General features: G+C 44.1%; 1 protein-coding gene across 2 annotated transcripts in view; it reads left to right on the top strand.

Annotated features, from left to right (window-relative positions):
- The window catches only part of MREG (melanoregulin), a 63,791-nt gene that overhangs the window by 22,613 nt on the left and 22,178 nt on the right, over positions 1–19,000 (top strand). The gene's annotated exons all lie outside the window — the stretch shown is intronic.

The raw sequence follows: 19,000 nt of genomic DNA, 5'->3' as shown, positions 1-19,000 counted from the left end.
TAGCTAACGTCCACAGTATATCAGGGTTCACTCTTCGCAGCAGTATGTTCTAAGGGTTTTGATAAATGGATAATGGCAGGTGCTGGAAACGCTCCTAATGAACTCTTACCCCCAAGTTACTGGTACAGGAACACTAGAATATTGAAAAGGAGAGAACTCTAATAAGTTAAGAGGGGGGTCATGTTTTATTTTCTTATTATAGTACTATATATAAATACAATATAATATAGTATTGTGGGTGTAATTTTCCACATAATACTACCTAGGTTTTCTCTAAATTCTGCGTTCATCAGTTAGCTCTGAGTAGATATCTGTATTAACTATAGTCCTGCATGTTTTACTTTGTATCTTATAGGAACTAAGAGTAGGAACATTGCAAACCCCAGGCACTGGCTCTGAAATCAAGTACCAGAGAGGGTGTATGTGTGTTGTTGGGGGCAGGTGGCGGGGGATGGGGGGGGCGTAGTCATCTGTTCCTTATCTAGGTTTCTTTATTTTTGCTAATTAATTGCTAACTATTCCCCCCCCCCCCCCAACCTGCATTAGCAGGAAGTGATAACTTTTAGAAGTTGCATATGTCCTTTTATTCTGGTGCGGCTTGAATACTTTTGGGGGGTTAGAAGTGAGTGTGGAGGGGGGCATCGCAGGGTGGGAGCAGGGCTGAAAGTTGCCTCTGGTTTTTGACGCCTGGGGGGAGGGCGGGCTTGGAAAGTCCACAGGGGCTGTTGATGAGAGTCCTTTTTTGGGTATGGAGTGCCGAGAGGACAGCCTCTGCTGGACATTTGTCACAGGGTTTAACTCAGGGGCCTAGCATCCTGCGAGTGGCTGTGTTCCTGGCTGTCCCCGGCATCCCCTGTCCCTGGCACAATTCGCTTCTCTCCTAGTAACACCGAAAGCACATCCTAAAGCCACTGGGGCCGAGCACTGCCGCCTGGCCGCCCTCCTGGAGCATAGGGACAGGAATGCGTCACCTTGCTTTCCCTTGGTGAGAAGAGCCAACCCCTTACTCCGCTGAACTGGGCTGACCAGCTAGGGTTTCTTTCTGCTGGTGAGAATAGACTCCATGCCCCCACCAAGCCCAACTCGGGTAACAGCAACAGGGCCGTTAATACACGGCACACCCTTCTCTCCAAGGCCCCAAGTAAGTGTGGAAGGGGCCGGAAGGGGTGTTTGGAGCTGAGCCCGGCAGCTCTCCCTGGAGGAGCTCCTGCCTCTCTGCTCCCGTTTGTCCTTCCTGTTGGAAAGCCAGTGCAGAAGACAATTCAAGCTGTGAAATACTGTGGAAAAGCACAGCTTCCCAAGTGGCCTGTTGAGTCATCTCTGTTCTGCTCTTGGGCCTGGGTGGAGGGCCACGCGGGAGGCCTTTTCTTCCCCTCGCCTGAGAACTGGAGTCAGGCTCAGCTTTGCAGGTACTCTGTAACTGAGACGGCAGTCAAGTAAATAATACACAGATTGATGATAACCACACGTGAAGTGATTTGAAATATCTCTGCTCACGGTGCTTCCTTTTTTTACCTGTAAAATATATATATGTACACAAGGTATATATATATATTATATATACATATAATATATATATATGAAGTATATGCATATCTGTGCTCATGGTACTTTCTTTTTTAAGTGTAAAATATGTATATATACACACACAAGGTGTATATATTATATATATATAATAAATATATAGAAAATAATAAACACATATCTCTGCTCATGGTCTTTCCTTTTTCTAAGTAAAATATATATGTATATATACACAAGGTATATATTATATATATATATTATATTATATATATTGTATATATTTTGTATGTAATCCTATTATATGTGTAGGTATTATTATATATTATATATGTCTATGTAACATGTACACATGGTTAAAAAAGGTTTCTCTTATTTTCTTCCAGAAATTTGAAATGTATAGAAAAGCATATATTAATATACGTATTCTTTTCCCCCACATTACCTACTGTTCCTCACCTTGCTTTTTTCTACTCAGTAATACGTTTTATTTTTTTTTATTTTATTATTATTTTTTTAATAATTTTTATCTTTTTCTTTTTTTTTTCAACGTTTATTTATTTTTGGGACAGAGAGAGACAGAGCATGAATGGGGGAGGGGCAGAGAGAGAGGGAGACACAGAATCGGAAACAGGCTCCAGGCTCTGAGCCATCAGCCCAGAGCCTGACGCGGGGCTCGAACTCATGGACCGCGAGATCGTGACCTGGCTGAAGTCGGACGCTTAACCGACTGTGCCACCCAGGCGCCCCAGTAATATGTTTTAGACATAGATCCATTTCAGGATGCTCTAGATTTATGTCATTGCTTTGGGGGAGGGGTCCCTAGTATTCTCTTACCTGGGTTTGCCATCATTTATTCAAGCAGGCCGTACGAATGTTCATGTGGATTCGGGTGTAGTGAGGCAGTGCTGCTGTGGATATCCGTATAGACTCACGTGACCTTTGGTAGATTTTTTTCGGGAGTAGAACTGCTGGGTCAAAGAGGATGCTGGAATGGCCACGGTGCCCCCATTTGGAGGAACGTAGGAGAAGGCAGTGGGGGCTGCAAAATTGAAGAGTGTTGGAGGCTCACATGGTGTGTAAGGGGCGCAGCTGCTGGGCTCCAGAGAGCTGGTGGCCTGGCTGAAAATGTGGATCTGGAAGTCCTAGAGCTTTTGATTCTTAAGGGAAGCTGAAAATCCAGATTTACATATAAAATGTCCAGATTTTTAGATAAAAAACGTGTCAGCTAACAAAATGTTTGTATGGGCTGCAAATGCTTAGGGAACATTTACAACAAGGGTGACTACTATGTATTGTTACTGTTATGTTGTCTAGTATGAGTGAAAAATGAATCCACCATTGATTAAGTAGGTGGAAGTGGGAAGCCCGTGGGCTTGTGTTTTAAGTTTTGAATAAGTTCCTTGTTTATTACTGTTGCTCATTTTCTTTTTCACAAAGGATAAAACTAGTACAATGTTAATAAAACAGAGGATTTTAGTTCTGAAAGAAAAATAAAATTTTTTTAAGTTTATTTATTTATTTTGAGAGAGAGAGAATGAGAGAGAGAATGTGCAAGCAGGGGAGGGGCAGAGAGGGAGGGAGAGAGAGAGAGAGAGAGAGAGAGAGAGAGAGAGAGAGAGAATCCCAAGCAGGCTCTGTGCTGTTAGTGCAGAGCCCAATGTGGGACTCAAACTCCTGAACTGTGAGATCATGACCTGAGCCTAAATCAAGAGTCAGATGCTTCTCCCACTGAGTCACCCAGGTGCCCCTAAAGGAAAATGAATTCTACCTGCTAAGGTATAAGAAACCCTAGAGATGCCTGCATGGTACCATTCAGAAGCTCAAACAAGGTATTCAGGGAAACTGAACGTTATGTTTTCCCTTGAGTAGCAGTAGCATGCCGAGAATGTCCGTATTCGGAAGTCTCTGAAAAATGAAAAATAAATTCAAAACAGTGTGTGTACTATCTCCATTCCCCTAGTTGAGGAAATGCTGCAGATAGTGAAGGCTAAGTTTGCAGCCTTTTCCCAAAATGAAAAAAAAAAAATCAGAAAAGAAGTATATGCAGAGTAAATCATGAAGCAAAAGCATGAACTTAGAGTGACCTGCACTGACAGAAAATGTAAAAGTAACATTTATTGCAATCGAATAGAATGCACTTTCATTTGCAAAAGCTTCAAAAGCTCATTGGAAACAGACTTTCGGTGGAAGAAATGATCCATCTACAGACCTCCAAGCAGTGGAAAGCTTACTGCTCTTGACTTTGAATGATGCTGTAAAATGCTTTCTGTTTGCGAGTAAGTAGTGCCACTAACTCAGTGTCGTTTGCTCATTCTCGTTAAACTAATCGTATTTCACATAGTGCACCCAGTTCTAGGGAGCTTAATGATGGCTTATGAAATTTCAGTGCCTCTTTTTTATTTATTTGTATAAATAATTTTAATCATTGTGGTCTTGTCCTCCAAGATATTAATAGTAATGAAAACAGTGCCAGGCACTGTTCAACCACTTTATATATACTAACCGTGTCCTCTGCACAACAACTCAGTGAGGCAGGTACCGTTGCTGTTTCTTTTGGAAGCCGCCTGCCCGGGGCCACACAGCCGAAAGTGTGAAGCTGAGATTTGAGTCTTGGCTTTGTGAATCCAGAGAGGTCCTTTGTAAAGAGCACCACGATTGAAATCGCGCGAGAGAGGAATAGACACTGTCTGCAATTCGAGGTAGATGTCAATATGGGTGAGCCACGTCTGGCCCAAGTCTCTCTCTGTGACTTGTTTTGATGCCAGAGGAGTGAACAGCATTCTCAGATCAGTGGGACAAGAGCTATGTTGAGTCTGAGGATCCTGACTTACTTGGTTGTGACATAGCAGACCTTTCAGGGGAGCGGGGGAGGTGCTAATCCATGCTGATGGCAGTAGTTAAGGCTCCTATCCCCGGCGTCTGGGCTTCTGTTTTAATGGCTCCAAGACGGTTTCTCTTGTTCCCTTCCATCCCTTCTCCACTTTGTTTGGTGTTCTCTGACTTAGGTTATTTGGTGTCTCTTCTGAGGGTTCAGTAGCAGTCAACATTTTTATTCCCCTAAAAAAGACTTTTTTGTACCAGTTTCTTTATGAAAATAAATGCTAAAAACCAGATCGTTCTTCCGAACACTTTTAAGCACTATTTGGTGCATCATTGGTAATGTTTATTTGGTGTAATCAGTGATAGAAATTCTATGCCTATTTAAAAAATTTTTTTTAACATTTATTCATTTTTGAGAGAGAGAGAGACAGAGAGAGAGCACGTGGGGGAGGGGCAGGGAGCAATGGAGACGAATCTGAAGCAGGCTCCAGGCTCCAAGCTATCAGCACGGAGCCAGATGCTGGGCTCGAACTCACAAGCCACGACATCATGATCTGAGCCAAACTCAGACACTTAGCTGACTGAGCCACCCAGGTGCCACTCTATGCCTATTTTAAAGCCCTTAAGTCATCACGTGCTCAGAAATGTATGTTGTTCTCATGACCAATGCCTGCCTCCCTGTCACTGAGCAAGGCAGTATTTATACACCAGCAGCAGGATCCCTGTGAACATTAGATGCTTGTGTAGCTGGAGTGATCCCATAAAAGCCCCACTTTGCTGGACCCTGGGGAGCAGCTACACACGTGGTATGTTTTTTAAGACCACAGAAGCAAAAACAAAAAATGTTCCTGGTTTACAGTTTGTTTGCTCTTCCTGTGTGTTGGGATTCTGCTTTGAAGAGTGTTGGCAGGCTTTGTAAACAGGTCCTATAAAATGTTTAAATTAGTGACAGACCTTCCCAGGGGCTGTTGGCAGTGTCTGGATGATACACTTAGCCTGTCATATCCCTGGTACTGAAGGGAAAGAAAGACAGAGCCAGAGGTGAGTGGAGTATCTGGTCAGAGGATGTGAGGCAATGAGAGGGAGGGTGGAGAGGATCATGTACCAGCCACAGAACTTCAGAGCCCTCGAGGACTGGGATAGTCCAGCTGGGCTCTGCGTGACTATCTGCACAGGTCCCCACACGTGGGACAGGACCTGTGCTGGAAGTGGGTGAACGTTGGCTACTGTTGGAGAACGGACTGCAAGCTTTATGGCGAGCATGGAGAGCAGAATAGGGGAACATTGAGGCAATTCTCCAGATAACTCTGGGTTCTCCCAAAGGCCTTTTTCTTTGGGAACCCAGATCATCTGGATTGTTGAATGCAGCCATTCTTTCCCTTACTTTGCCAGTGCTGGTGAATATTTGGGTTAGCGGGGGAGAGAATAAAAATGCTTATGAGGATCTGAGAATCAAGTGGTCTTACCCTCTGGTTTCTAGGTGGCAGTATTATTATGCTGTGTGCTAAGCAGCATGTCACATACTCTACAGGTGAATACTGAATTCTCACAGTAACCCCACGAAGGAGGCATTTTGACACATAACATTAGAGACTTTGAGTCATCTGTGCACGGTGCTGGAGGAAATGAGTGGCAAAATTGGGATCCCAGCTCAATCTGGATGACCCAGAAGCCAGTAGGGAAACACTGCTCCCATCTCTCTAGTGAGCTTAGAAAATAGCCTCAGTGGAATCTTTTTGGTCAAAGAGGAACTTACCAAACGGATGCTGACTTCCTGCCTCAAGTAGATGCTCTGGTCTTTGTGTTTGTTGATATCACACACACTGTATCAGTGGAGTCACAGAGTGATTCCGTAGTGTTTCATGTCAACCTGTATTGGCCACTGCGTGTAACATCCTCCAGATGCTGTTGCTTTGGGACTTTTTAACACCCCAGGAACCATTCCATGTTCAGAAATCCACTGGACCATACCAGAAGGCATTCTGTTGGTCTGTGATGTAAGGGCACCTGGGTGGCTCAGTTGGTTGAGTGTTCAACTCTTGATTTTGGCTCAGGTCATGATCTTGAGGTTGGTGGGATTGAGCCTGCGTCAGACTCTGCACTCACAGTGCAGAGCCTCCTTGGGATTCTCTCTCTCCTCTGTCTCTACCCCTCTCCCCTTGCACTCTCTCTCTCTCTCTCTCTCTCTCTCTCTCTCTCTCAAAGTAAGCAAATAGACATAAAACATTATATATATATATATGTATACACACACACACACACACACACACACACACACACACATATATATATATGCCTGTTTCTGGAGATTAGCATTAAGGTAATGTTTTTTATGAAGTAGGTAGCACATCAAAGGTCTATGTAAACCAGCAAAGTTGAAATAATAAATATTAGAAAGCTTGATGTAGACAGGGAAAATCATTAGATATTGTTAGGGTGTGAGCTGGTAGAAAGCACGGGCTTTGGAGGTAGATAGATTTGGGGTGGCAGTTATACCCATCCCATGTTTCAGCTAGAGACCCTGAATAGTGTCCACGGCCATACCACCCTGAACCCGCCTGATCTCGTCTGATCTCGGAAGCTAAGCAGGGTCGGGCCTGGTTAGTACTTGGGTGGGAGACACTGAATGGTGATTTAACATTAGAGTTGTCGTGCTAGTTGCAGCCCCGTTTGGGACGGTCACAAGTCTCAAGTAAAGAAAAGGAGGTGCTAATATGAAGTATGCCAGGCCAAAGATACAAACTGGGGCTGCCCTAGACAAGCTGGGTCATAGGATCACCTTTCTTTTTTTCATTGTAAAATGTAAATAACATAAAATAGAAAATGTATCATTTTCACCAGTTTTTTTTTTTTTTTTTTTTTTTTCAACGTTTATTTATTTTTGGGACAGAGAGAGACAGAGCATGAACGGGGGAGGGGCAGAGAGAGAGGGAGACACAGAATCCGAAACAGGCTCCAGGCTCTGAGCCATCAGCCCAGAGCCCGACGCGGGGCTCGAACTCACGGACCGCGAGATCGTGACCTGGCTGAAGTCGGACGCTTAACCGACTGCGCCACCCAGGCGCCCCTCATTTTCACCAGTTTTAAGTGTCAGTTCAGTGGCCTGAGTACCTTCCCCTTGATGCATCTTCAGGACATTTTTATCTTCCCAAACGAAACTCTATACCCGTTAAACAAGAAGTCTTCATTACTCCTCCCCACTAGCTCCTGGTAACTACTATTCTCCTTTGTGTCTTTATTAATCTGACTAGGTAGCTCATACTAGTGGGATTGTACAAGACTGGACGTTTGGTGACTGGCTCACTTCACTTAGCATAATGTCCTCAAGGTTCATTCACGTCGTAGCAGGTGTCAGCATTTCCTTCCTTTTTAAAGCTGAATAATATTCCACTATGTGTACAAACCACAGTTTACCCATTTATTCGTTGACGGGCACTTGACCTGCTTCCTGAGGAATACTGCCGCGAACACAGGTGTACAAATATTTATGTAAGTTCTTGCTTTTAATTCTTTTGGGTATTTGCCCTGAAGTACAATTGCTTTATCATATGGAATGTCTGTATTTAATATTTTAGGGGAACCACCATACTGTTTTCCACAGAGGCTGCACCATTTTAGATCCTCATTTAAATCATTGCCGAAGGGTTCCAATGTCTCCATATCCCTGCTAACAGTTGTTATTTCGGTCACCTTTCTTAACCTCCAGATTGATCAACAGAACAGCTGATGGCTCCAGATTGATCAGTTTCCCCATCCACATAGAGTGGGTTCAGTTGTGGCCGGTCATTGCTGCTAAGTGTCCGCATTAGGGCCATAAACTCACAAGAGGTTGATGTCTGGTGGACCCTCCCTCTGAGCTGCTTGGTTGTGGAAAGGAAGTAGAGAGGACAGAAGACTGGGGCGGGGTGGGGGAGCTTTCTTGTCGTGCCTAAATTCTGCTCTATTTTTCTGGGCATCCCTATACTACACTGGAATAGCCAGGCCTCTTTCTTTCGCTGTTCCTTGGACTCCGTCCTCCTGGGCCTCTTTCTTCTAGGCCCCGGAGAGATACATGCAAGCCAGTAGATAATGCACCTTGAGAGCACTGACGAGTCAATGAAACAGAGGAGGGACGTGGACTTGGGAATCTCCAGGAAAATGCAGTAGGGGGATGGGCAGGAAGCAGTCCAGCTTCCTCCACATCCAGAACTTCACTGTTCCGGTAACCGGTGGCTGCATGTCCGTGTTTCTGGAGTTAGTGTGCTCGTGAGGTGGAAATTTCCAGAAGGAAGGCCACATATTTATTGGCAAGCAGGTGCAGGATGCTTCATTGATAGCAATTGTATTTTTCCATTAGTTTTTTTTTTTTTTTTTTACAACTCACACAAACCAATTGAGTCTGAGAAGAAGCTGAAAACATGAAAGTGCCTCAACGTTGTAATGTCTACAAATTACAGTTGACTGCTTATAAATTTGAAACACCCAGGATTAATACCAGGTTAAGCCTCCAGTAACTTTGTTTTTTGCTAAGACAAATGAGATCATCAGAGATGCCTGCTGGTCATACAGTCGCGGTGCCCTCTCATACATTACCTGCCTTCTCACCGCAGTCTGTTGATGTGGGCAGGGTATTTATTAAAACGAGGTTCAGTGACTTTTCTTGATGGTGTCCAAACAGAAATGAATTTCTGACTCAGCATTCACTACCCTTGACTGTGGAGTGGAGAAGGAAAGCCATCAGGTTCTGGAGATGTAGGGTAGATAGATAAATGTTTTCTTTGCCATTTATTTATTTATTTATTTATTTAATGTTTTACTTATTTTGAGAGAGACAGAGAACAAGCATGAGCAGGGGAGGGGCAGAGACAGGGGAGAGATTTAGGAGCTGAAATAAAGAGTTGGACACACTCAACTGACTGAGCCACCCAGGTGCCCCATTCTTTATCTTTTATTTTAAATGTGATTAGGTGTGCCTGGGTGGCTCAGTCGGTTAAGTGTCCGACTTTGGCTCAGGTCATGATGTCATAGTTGTGAGTTCGAGCCCTGCATCGGGCTCTGTGCTGACAGCTCAGAGCCCGGAGCCTGTTCAAGATTCTGTGTCTCCCTCTCTCTCTGCCCCTCCCCTGCTCATGCTCTGTCTCTTTCTCTCAAAAAACAAATCATAAACATTTTAAAAAATTTAAAAAAATAAATGTGACCAGTAATAAACAGGTGTTCAACGTTTTATTTTTTATTTTATTTTTTATTTTTTTTATTTATTTTTGAGAGAGAGACAGAGCATGAACGGGGGAGGGGCAGAGAGAGAGGGAGACACAGAATCGGAAACAGGCTCCAGGCTCTGAACCATCAGCCCAGAGCCCGACGCGGGGCACGAACCCACGGACCGCGAGATCGTGACCTGGCTGAAGTCGGACGCTTAACCGACTGCGCCACCCAGGTGCCCCAACAGGTGTTCAAATAAATGGATAGGTATAGAACTTTGGAGAAAAAGTATGACACTGTCCAACTTATTTCCCTCTTAAGGAAACTCCAATGTGTGATTATTTTTTCAAAGTTGATATACCTGATTTGTTTCAACAGAAGCTCAAATTCTGCCTGTTGTGTTTATTTATTGGTTAATTTTGTTAAAAATGATGTGTTTAGAGGTGCCTGGGTAGCTCAGTTGGTTAAGCATCCCACTCTTGATTTCAGTCAGCTCATGATCTCATCGTTCATGGGTTTGAGCCCCACGTCCAGTTCTGTGCTGACAGCATGGAGCCTGCTTGGGATTTTCTCTCTACCTCTTTCTCTGCCCGTCCTTCCCTCTCTCATTCTGTCTGTCTGTCTCTCTAAAAATGAACATTTAAAAAATTACATGTCTAACGATGAATCAAGTAGGTTTGATTTAAAGTCTTGTCTGTTTTTTCACATACCTGAAAGGCTAATTGTTTTTTAGTCTTGATGTTAATTTAGTGTCAACAATGTAGGAAAATTCTTTTCTGTCCTTCCTATATCCCCACCTCTCAACTCAGTATGAGAACTAACTGGTTGATCGATACTTCTATTAAGTTAGAGTTTCTACTTTCCTCATAAAAAGACCCACTTCCAGGTTCACGGCTATTCTTAGGTCAGTGTGATGGGTGTGTATGTGAGGGAAGCTGGTCAGTTGTTCATGCGAAGCTCACAGGCTTTCAGTACTGCATGTGGTGTCATTTCTGCCCAACATCTGGTGATCAGCTTTGCAAATTTTGAACTTGAATTTTTCAGAGCACATAGAGCTATACGAACACAGAGAGGGTGTTAGAGTTCTTCGGAGGAAAAAAACAACAGGATCTATCTATCTATCTATCTATCTATCTATCTATCTATCTATCTATCATCTATCTACTTATCTACCATGTATCTATTATTTATCTATAGATATTGAGAGATATTTATTTTAAGGAAATGGCTCACAGTTGTGAAGGCTTGGTGAATCCAAAATCTGATGAGGGAGGCTGGCAGGCTGGAGAATCAGAGAAGAATTGCAGTTCAAGTCCAAAGGCAGTTTGCCTTCTTGCCTGAAGATCACCCTTCGTTCTATTAAAGCCTTCAAGTGTTTGGTTAGGGTCCATCCATATTATGAAGGGTAATCTGCTTTACTCAGAGGATACCAATTAAAATATTAATCTCATCCCCAAAATACCTTCCCAGAAACATCCACAATAATGTTTGACCAAATACCTGGGTACTGTGGCCCAGACAAGTTGACATCTAATTAACCATCCCAGGGGGTTTACTCACGGTAACCAAATTCACAAGAGACTGTTGTATAAACCCAAATATATATAACTGTTTAGCGGGCCATAGACTTGATTGGTCAGTGCAGTCTCTCCTCTATAATGAAATCTGTAAGGGAAATCAGTGATCAGACCAGAAGGTAGCTTGGTGAAAAGGAATCATGGCAAGTGACATTTATGGAGCACTTACTGTGTACCAGGTGCTGCTCTAAGTATGTTTCATGTACTAGGCTCACTACCATTGTCCTCCAGATGTGATAATGATAACCTGATGCTTTCATCTCCAGTATAAAGTTATTCATGTAATTTGCTTAGACACCTTGCCCCTTGGTGGTAGTAGATAGATATTTCTGAACATCACCCCTAGGTGAACAGTAGCCTCAGGCACTGGACACAGGCAGCAGAATGTGGAATCAAGAGAAATCTGGACTAATGTAATAGTGGATAAATCTGGGGCTGAGAGCAAAAGAAGTATTTCAAATAAAGGCTCAACTTGGTGAAGAGGCTAGGCAAATACCCACACAGAGTCAGCAGATTAAGAATAGAAAGGAGGGATCTCTAGACATTGTAGTCCAAGTGAAGCACACAGATGATTACAAATCGAACTTAAGGCACCGCCAAGGCTCCGCGAGTCCTACTGTAGCTCGTTTTCTCCCAGGAGACCTCTTGACTGTTTTCTCAACCAAGTACTGATACCGTCCCTGCTGCCCATAGTTAGTCACACTCTGCAATGGAAGTCTTAACTCATTTTCTTGGTTTATTATTTAATACATAAAGCTGGCCTGAGGGCACAGAAAGCAATGGGACTGTTGAGCTTTGAGGAATCTTTGCCCAAGCAGCCTGCGGCAGCATTCAGTAAAGACCTACATTTTTCTCTTGGCTGAGAAACGAGAGAGCCCATGGGAAGCTGTTGCCCCAGAATGGTATCCCTTGTGATCAAAATAGCGCCTCTGCTTCCTCATTTGTCATTTTGGCTACATTTCACCAGGTTGAAAGTCTTTTTAAGGTGGAGTAGCCTAAATATTGAATCTAAATGAAATCAGTGTGCTCGGCAGTTTTTCTGTTGGCAATCCATCCTATGGATATTCTCACGCGGTTAAACAGATACATGTTCTTTGCAGGATTGTTTTGGAAAAACAAAAATAAAAAGCTGGAAATGAAATATCCAATGAAAGTGCTAGTTAAAAAAATCATGAGATAGGATTTATAGGTACTGACTTGGAAAGGTAGTTAGGATCTATTGCTAAGTGGATATGCATAATGTCATCCTGTTTGTATAAAAGCTAAATGCTAATACATAGTAGTGAAATTTCTGGAAGATTGCCTGTAAGCTTGTTAGTCATGGTGACCCCTGGGGAGGAGGAGTGGGTTCAGGGAGGGGGGACTTCTACTTTCCTTTAACTTCAGGGAAACATGTACTGCCTGAAAACAGTTTTAGATCATATGCATGTTTTACTTCATATATATATATATATATATATATATATATATATATATATATACCTCATGTACAATAATTATTTCATAGCACCCTTTATGGTGGCTGTTTCGCTGGGTCTTTCCAAACTGTTTTGTGTGTTGTACTGAGGGTGTGCTGGAAAAAGGGGAAGGGGAGGGTGGTGGTGGTGGGGAGACAGAATGAGAGTTAATTTACGAGGAGCTGGAGCAAACTTTGGGGAACTCTGCTGAAATGGACTGAGGCAGACAGTGCGTGAAGCAATCAGTATTTATCTTTTCAACATTGTCACATTCTTCTGCTAAATTGGGCTGTTTCTCTGAAGCTCCTTCCCCTCCAACTGCCTGGTGCAGTTGGTAATTAACAGGGCTTTATTTTTGGCTTCTTCACCTCCGCTTCCCCCTCAACCCCCCCCCCACCCCCACCCCCGCCCCTTCCTTTGGTTGGTTTCATTCATGGTAGAATAACCGAAAATGGCTCTTAATTGCACAGGGCCTGTGCGAGTCCTGGATCCTGGCACGCGGGGACTTCATGATGTGAATGTGCTCGGCTGGGGGATTTCGGGAAGGCTCCCGAAGAGTTCTCTGTAAGAACAGCTTGGCTTGCTTTCTGGTTTTGATTGAACTCGATGGCGTTCTGGTGGGGACCCAGATCTGCTGCTTCTCAGACTTAAAATCCCTGAAGTGTTCTGGAAGGAAACATCTTTTTCTTGTTATAAAACCACTCTTCCATTTGGGTGCCCTAGCCCTGGCTACCTGGTTCCACAGGATCGTGCTGCTTACAGTGCAGGAGTGAGCTGTGTGCATGGTTTTGCAATAAGAGGCAGGCCGCATGGCTCATGAAGAGAAACTGGGTATACACCCTCTTGAAATACTTGTCATGTTTAATTACAAATTAGGTGAGGTAAAGCCATGCCCAAGCTCTTACATCACATTGTTGTTGTCTTCGTTATTATTCCAAAACTTAACTTGGAGCAAATTTCAATAGACCTGAGTCAAAATTAACCTCGTTCCTTCTTCCGTAAATAATATTTTGCAGTAGGAGGGAGGCCGCCAGCAGGTGGGAAATGTATTTTGGGGCCACAGTGTTGCCATTCTTGGCTGTGGAATCAAGTTTTTCAAACCAAGAACCAGAAGATGAGGTGCTCTTGCTGGTTAACCAGGCCCAGATACTGAGCAAGTGATGAGGGAGTCGTTTGAAGCACAACCAGAATATTTTTGTTCAGTTTTACAGCTGAACGCACTCCAGTCTGTCTGAGCTGATTTTTCTCTTCTTCTCTTTTTTGTCAGCTTCGGTGAATTTACCAGAAAGTTTTGAAACCAAGTATAAAGCGGTGGTGATAAAAATCCATTGCAGTTGAGGTGTTACTAAACATAGACCATGCTTCATGACTATGACCTCTTACCCATTAGCCCTGGCCCCTTTCCCAACTATTACTTACAGTCTGCGGGTGCTCTCAGGGAGGTAGAAGCAGGAATGGCAACAGCTTGTAAGGAGAGAGAGACCTTGGAACCAAGGAATGCTCGAGCGGGGTTGCCCATGGGTCCTTTCAACCCAACCATGGCAGTCTCCAAAAATTAATTCTAAAATGCCCTCTTCTTATATCATGGATGCTGTGACCTGTGTAAAGGCAGTAAGGTTTCAGGTTTTTTTCTAATGGGAAATGACTAAAGTACATACCCTTAAGCTGTTAAACCCTTTGCTTCTCCAGGCTGAAGTCTGGAGGGGATGGGTAATGTGTCAGGATGAAGTGGACCATAGGAAGTGGGACTAAAATGTCCAGGGGTGAATTTGTTTTTATTTATTTATTTGATATAGCTCAGCATCAAGTTTTATTTGTTTATTAAAAATTTTTTTTTTAATTTTTAAATTTACATCCAAGTTGGTTAGCATCTAGTGCAACAATGATTTCAAGAGTAGGTTCCTTAATGTGCCTTACCCATGTAGCCCATCCCCCGTCCCACAACCCCTCCAGTAACCCTCAGTTTGTTCTCCATATTTATGAGTCTCTTCTATTCTGTCCCCCTCCCTGTTTTTATATTATTTTTGCTTCCCTTCCCTTAGGTTCATCTGTTTTGTATCTTAAATTCCTCATATGAGTGAAGTCGTATGATATTTGTCCTTCTCTTACTAATTTTGCTTAGCATAATACCCTCTAGTTCCATCCACGTAGTTACAAATGGCAAGATTTCATTCTTTTTGATTGCCAAGTAATACTCTATTGCATACATACACCACCTCTTCTTTATCCATTCAGCCATTGATGGACATTTGGGCTCTTTCCATACTTTGGCTATTGTTGATAGTGCTGCTAGAAACATTGGGGTGCATGAGCCCCTTCGAAACAGCATACTTGTATCCCTTGGATAAATACCTAGTAGTGCAATTGCTGGGTCGTAGGGTAGATCTATTTTTAATTTTTTGAGGAACCTCCATACTCTTTTCCAGAGTGGCTGCACCAGATTGCATTCCCACCAGCAATGCAAAAGAGATCCTCTTTCTCCACATCCTCACAAACATCTGTCGTTGCCTCAGTTGTTAATTTTAGCCATTCTGACAAGTGTGAGGTGATATCTCATTGTGGTTTTGATTTGTATTTCCCTGATGATGAGTGATGTTGAGCATTTTTTCATGTGTCTGTTTGTCATCTGGATGTCTTCTTTGGAAAAGTGTCTATTCATGTTTTTTGCCCATTTCTTCACTGGATTGCTTGCTTTTTGGGCGTTGAGTTTGATAAGTTCTTTATAGACTTTGGATACTAACCCTTTATCTGATATATCATTTACAAATATCTTTTCCCATTCTGTCAGTTGCCTTTTAGTTTCGCCGATTATTTCCTTTGTGGTGCAGAAACTTTTTATTTTGATGTGGTCCCAATAGTTCATTTTTGCTTTTGTTTCCCTTGCCTTCGGAGACGTGTTGAGTAAGAAATTGCTGTGGCTGAGGTCAAAGAGGTTTTTGCCTGCTTTTTCCTCTAGGATTTTGATGGCTTCCTGTCTTTTTTTTTTTTTTTTTTTTTTTTTAATTTTTTTTTCAACGTTTATTTATTTTTGGGACAGAGAGAGACAGAGCATGAACGGGGGAGGGGCAGAGAGAGAGGGAGACACAGAATCGGAAACAGGCTCCAGGCTCCGAGCCGTCAGCCCAGAGCCTGACGCGGGGCTCGAACTCACGGATCGCGAGATCGTGACCTGGCTGAAGTCGGACGCTCAACCGACTGCGCCACCCAGGCGCCCCTAATGGCTTCCTGTCTTACGTTTAGGTCTTTCATTCATTTTGAGTTTATTTTTTGTGTATGGTGTAAGAAAGTGGTCCAGATTTATTTTTCTGCATGTCGCTGTCCAGTTTTCCCAGCACCACTTGCTGAAGAGACTGTCTTTATTCCATTGGATATTCTTTCCTGCTTTGTCAAAGATTAGTTGGCCATATGTTCGTGGGTCATTTCTGGGTCCTCTCTTCTGTTTCACTGATCTGAGTGTCTGTTTCTATGCCAGTACCATACTGCTTGATGATTACAGCTTTGTAGTACATCTTGAAGTCCGGGATTGTGATGCCTCCAGCTTTGGTTTTGTTTTTCTGGATTACTTTGGCTATTTGGGGTCTTTTGTGGTTCCATACAAATTTTAGGATTGTTTGTTCTAGCTCTGTGAAGAATGCTGGTGTTATTTTGACAGGGATTACTCCAGGGGTGTATTTGTGACCAGCAGAATGGGCAGTCTTCACATGCCAAGCCTTCCCTGCCCTCTGGGACCCTCTTTACTTCCAGAGGCCCCTCTAGGATTCTCATGTTAACCTCTGGCTGTGCCCCCTGGGATTAGCTCCCCACCAGGCCAGGCTCTCCCCTGCTGAGTATCCCATTCCTTCTCCCTTTTTTTTTTCTCCCTTCTTTCCACCCAGTTAAACATCCATTTACTGTGTAGGCTCAGCTCAGTTAGAAGTTAGTAAGAAGCAGGTGTTAGGAGAAAGCCAGAGGATTTCAGTGGAGAGTGTGAATGATTTGAAAGAGGAACTTGGGAAGCCAAACTCATCACAACTTGTGAAGATGAGGAAGCTCCACTCAGTGCTTTTTTGCGGGGCTTCCAAACACGTCCGTGCACATTGTCACTGTGGTCTGTGGTCTTTCCGGAACTGGGGTTGGAACAGCCTCGCCACGTTGGCAGTGCTGCTCCGCGCCTTGAGATGCAGGATCTCTGGGGTAGGGACAGGTCCTGCATGAGGACCCCAGGGATGGAGGCCAAGGCACCAGAGGAGCCAGATGGCTTCATGTCCCAAGGATTTTGTGGGGCCCAGGGGCTGACTTGTTAGAGGGGTTCACCCTGACGTGAGCTGGCAGGCAGCATAGAACACATCTGTGAGTTGCACAAGAATGTTGGGTAACTACCTGGGGGTGCTGGGGTGTCCTTGCTGTCCCATTGGTGTTGGGTAAGGCAGGGACATCTGAGAAACAATCTCCCGTCTAGCTGGCAGATCCTTGGCTGGTGTTGAAACACTAACTGCCCTTCATACCACTCGCTCCACCTGTTCCTCCGCCCTAGTTTTGAAAGGTGTTTTCTTCTCTTGTTCCTCCTGCTTCCGATCCCCTCCGACTCTGTTTCCGGCCACCCGAAGCCTAGAGCAGGTCTGTGCAAAACCACTGGGAAGGGACACCAGCAGACCGCTGTGGGTCTCATCCATCCCTCTATTCCTTTTGCTTGCCGGCTGTGGCTTGTTGTTATGTAAATATGTCAGCTGATCCAGGTGAGGTTCTGGTCCTTGAGAGGAACTGGCTCAGCCCCTGGTGGATCCAGGCTTTTGATGGCTGCGCATCCAGAAACATGTAGCATTTCGTGGAGGCCTCCGTTCTCACCTTAACGTTTCATTTTATTTTTTATCTTTAAATTTTTTAAAAGTTTACTTATTTATTTCGGGGTAGAGGGGTGGAGAGAAGGGGAGATAGAGAATCCTAAACAGGCTCTGAGCTATCAGTGCAGAGTCCCACGCAGGCTGGAACTCATGAACGGTGAGATCATGACCTGAGGCGAAATCAAGAGTCGGACGCTTAACCGACTCAGCCACCTAGGTGCCCGTTCACCTTAACATTTTAATCCATGACATAGTATTTATCTTTTTACCTGTTTTAAAGTGACATTCAGGGAACAGAAAGCACCTTCGGGTATGTAGAAACTAGAAAGAGCACACACCGACGTGTTTTCAGAGCGATGATTTTGTATTGAATTCCTCCCTCCAAGGGTGGATAGCAGTTGACGTTTTTTTAACCAATCACGGCAAATGTCCCCTTCTTAGGAGGACACCAGTTGTACTGGATTAGGGCCCACCCTAATGACCTCATTTTAACTTGATTACCTCTCTCAAGACACGATCTCCAAATAGGGTCACAGTCTGAGGTACTGGGGGTTAGGTACTCCAATATAGGAATTTGCAATTCAACCCATAACGGTAGGTATGCCATTGATAGGATTACAAATAGTTGTTTCTTTTGCTGGTCAGATGTAGAGTCTGTGGGCAAGTAGTGAACAAAGGGTCTGCCCTCAGGGGGAGCTCATGTTGTACTGAGGGGAGACTGACAACAGATACAGAAAAAGTAGGTTGTGATGAGCACTTTGAAGAAAGATAAGACAATCTGAGGAGACAGAAAGTGACTCTGGGTGGGGGAGGGGAGGCCTGAGTGTGGTGAGAGAGTGAGCCTCATGGAGAATATTCCAGGCAGAGGGAATGGCAGACTCTAAGGCTCGGAGGCAGGAAGGAGCGTGGTGTGTGCCAGGAACAGCAAGACCCGTGTGGCTGCAGCAGAGGGACACAGGGAAGGGGCTCTGTGGTGTGGCACTGGGAAGCCAGCAAGGGCCAGACCAGGATTGCCCGCTGGGGTATGGCGAGGATTTTGAATTTTATTCTAAGAGGAATGGGGAGCATTTTCTAAACTAAACAAGTAAAAAAATGCTCATTTAGCCTGTGCAAGATTTGTTCTTTTCCTATGGACCTGTTATTCCCAATCTGGGAAGCTCGCATTCCTTGGGAGTCCTAAGCAGGCCTGGCCTTGAACGTTGGGAGAGAATTCTCCGCGGGTCTCTTGATTTCTGCACACGTTGTGACAGGAAGCACTGCCTGCCTTTCGTTCTGGACTGTCTTTTCAAGTTTACATAGTGAACAGCCTGGGAGATGTAGGTAGCCGTCTCTCTGGAGCAAAGGGCAGACAGGCTTACTGTTCATTATGAAAGATTCAGGGCGTGCTCAGGTCGTGACCTTGCGGTTCGTGAGAGCGAACCCCACGTAGGGCTCTGTGCTGACAGCTCGACGGAGCCTGGAGCCTGCTTCTGATTCTGTGTCTCCCTCTCTCTCTGCCCCTCCCCCACTCACGCTCTGTCTCTCTCTCTCTCAAAGATAAAAAAAAAACATTAAAAAATAAAATAAAACAAAATAATTCAGGTTCCCTCAGTTTAGGGTTCCTTTCCTATAAAACAGCCTA

The sequence above is a fragment of the Felis catus genome, chromosome C1, assembly GCF_018350175.1.
Source record: "Felis catus isolate Fca126 chromosome C1, F.catus_Fca126_mat1.0, whole genome shotgun sequence".
NCBI classification, from domain to species: Eukaryota; Metazoa; Chordata; class Mammalia; order Carnivora; family Felidae; genus Felis; species Felis catus.
Note: the sequence above shows the minus strand (reverse complement) of the source record. Positions and strands in the feature narration are given on the sequence as shown.